We start from the raw sequence: 2,031 nt of genomic DNA on the forward strand, positions 1-2,031 counted from the left end.
CCGCCCCTCGCTCAGCGCCAGCGGCGAGTTCTACGACGTCGCCTTCAAGGTGGGTCCGGGCTGCAGCCCCTTCCCCGCGGCCCCTCGGGGGTCCCTGCCCAGCCCTTCCCCGTGTCCCCCGCGGTGGGGCTGGGTCTCAAGCGGAGCGGGAAGCCGGGGCAAAGGCTAGGGATGCTCCCGCGGGAGCGCTCCCTCTGGGCAGGGGGGAGACGGGGTCTCTGCACAAGGGGCCGAGGAGGAGAAGCCGGCGAAGAGCCCACCCTTCCCTCCTCGCGGGCTCTTCTACCCCGCCAGTGGGGTCTTCGCCTCTAGCACTGGCTTTGCTCGGCGGCAGCGGGGAGTTGGGAGAGAGCGGCCTGGCTCCCTCCACGCGGTGTCCGGGGTCCGAGCCTCTTGACACAGGTCCCTGCAGGACCGAGCTCTCCGAGCTGCAAAGCGAGGAGTGGACCCGGAGCTTGCTTTCTTTTGTTCCCTCTGGGCGCTGTCACCTCTGCTCCCCCCTCGCCGCCTGCAACGTGAATGGGGCTCTCAGCCCCGCTCCCCTGGGCCGACCCTGCCAACGACATGTCATGCGTTTTGTGTCTTTATTTAGGGCCTGGGCCGCTTGTTCTCTCCATTTCCGTTACTTCCAGGGCCCCTCTCACCTTTGTCTGTGCTTGCCAATTGAAATACATTTGCAGAGCCTCTTTCTCCAACCTCAGACTTGCTGCCAACCCAGCCCAGAGCTCTATTTCTGGGGGCTCTATTTTTTGGGCCACGAGGCCCCGCGACCCAGCCGGCCGAGCAGGTCTTGCCTTGAGCGCAGCCTTTCTGCATCGAGCGTCGGGAATTAGGCTGCGAGGGGACCAATGCATGTTGCAGCAAGGTACAGCGTGGAGGAAGACTTGGTGCCTTTGGCAAACAGCACGGCCGCGACGGGATTGAAATTCAGTGCATGTCATAATAGATCATTGGCTTTTTAAAAAGCAAATTTAGTGCTCCGGAGAGGTTGCCAGCTCCGTGGTCTGGGAGCCTGGACAGTGCTGTTTGTCTCTGGAACGGCAGCTGTGTCGGCTCCCTGCCCCAGAGCTGCTCCGGCTCGCACCCCTGCGTGCCATTTGTTCGGAGCCCCTCCATCCTCGGCCCTGCAGAGCTGGCCAGGGAGGGAGGCAGTAGCTTTCCAAGGTGGGACACCTGCCTGTTAGCACCTGGGCTGGGAGCACAAGGTGTTTCAAATGAGCCAAAGAGCATCCGGGAGGTGGAGACCAGTTCCAGGTGCTGTTTTTGACTTGGCTTCATCTCTGAAGCCATGGCAGAGAGCACCCTGTTAAGCACTGACCTGTCAAACTCTGCTTCCCCTTTGCTCGAGGCCTCTGGTCGCCAGCAAAGGTCACTACCAGCCGCGAGAAGCGCAGGCGTGGGGCCAGGCGAGCAGAGCGACGGCGGCCCGCGGCCCCAGATGAGAATCAGGCTGGCGGGGAGATGGACAGGGCCCATTGTGGAGGCCGCTCAAGATAATGAGAAGCTCGGAGAAAATCAGAGTGGCTTTTTATAGAGTCGGTGCCTGAACCTGGAAAGATTTCTGGGCTGCTTTGTGCTGCTCTCTCACAATGAGTTGAACCAGTGCAGTTTCCCCCCTCCTCCTTTGCCCTTTTGTTGTGAGTAAGCGTCCCAGCTCTGCCCATGCCACTAATCTTCCTGCACTTGGACAGGCTCTGAATGGTACGGCGGGTGCTGAGAAATTGGTGTGGACCCGCTCCTCTGCCTACAGATCTGGTGCAGAGCTCTGCCCTGCCCTGCCCTGCAAGAGCCTGCTGCAGGCGAAGAGCGGGTCCTTGACTGCCAGACCAGGCTAATTTGATGCAAACAAGTCTCTGGAAGGAGCGTGGCCTCCTGCCTGGCTGTGGGGGGACGAGCCGGGCTTTTTCCATGGCCCTTCTTGTTGATACAGGTGTCCTCTGGGCTGTCGTCTCCTGACTTCAGTGGGTTTGGGGTCTGCAAGGGCCTGAGTTGGACCCTCCCCTCCCAAATTCAGTGGCGGGGGAGGGGAAG

The 2,031-nt window shown here is 61.2% G+C and overlaps 1 protein-coding gene across 1 annotated transcript in view; it reads left to right on the forward strand.

Annotated features, from left to right (window-relative positions):
- The first annotated feature begins 7 nt into the window (after positions 1 to 7).
- Positions 8 to 2,031, forward strand: part of RAB26 (RAB26, member RAS oncogene family) — a 95,207-nt gene continuing 93,183 nt past the window's right edge. The window contains exon 1 of the mRNA XM_006027142.3: positions 8 to 49. The gene's annotated coding sequence lies outside the window, so the exon portion shown is untranslated. The remainder of the gene's footprint in view (positions 50 to 2,031) is intronic.

This window comes from Alligator sinensis, unplaced genomic scaffold (assembly GCF_000455745.1).
Source record: "Alligator sinensis unplaced genomic scaffold, ASM45574v1 scaffold1164_1, whole genome shotgun sequence".
NCBI classification, from domain to species: domain Eukaryota; kingdom Metazoa; phylum Chordata; order Crocodylia; family Alligatoridae; genus Alligator; species Alligator sinensis.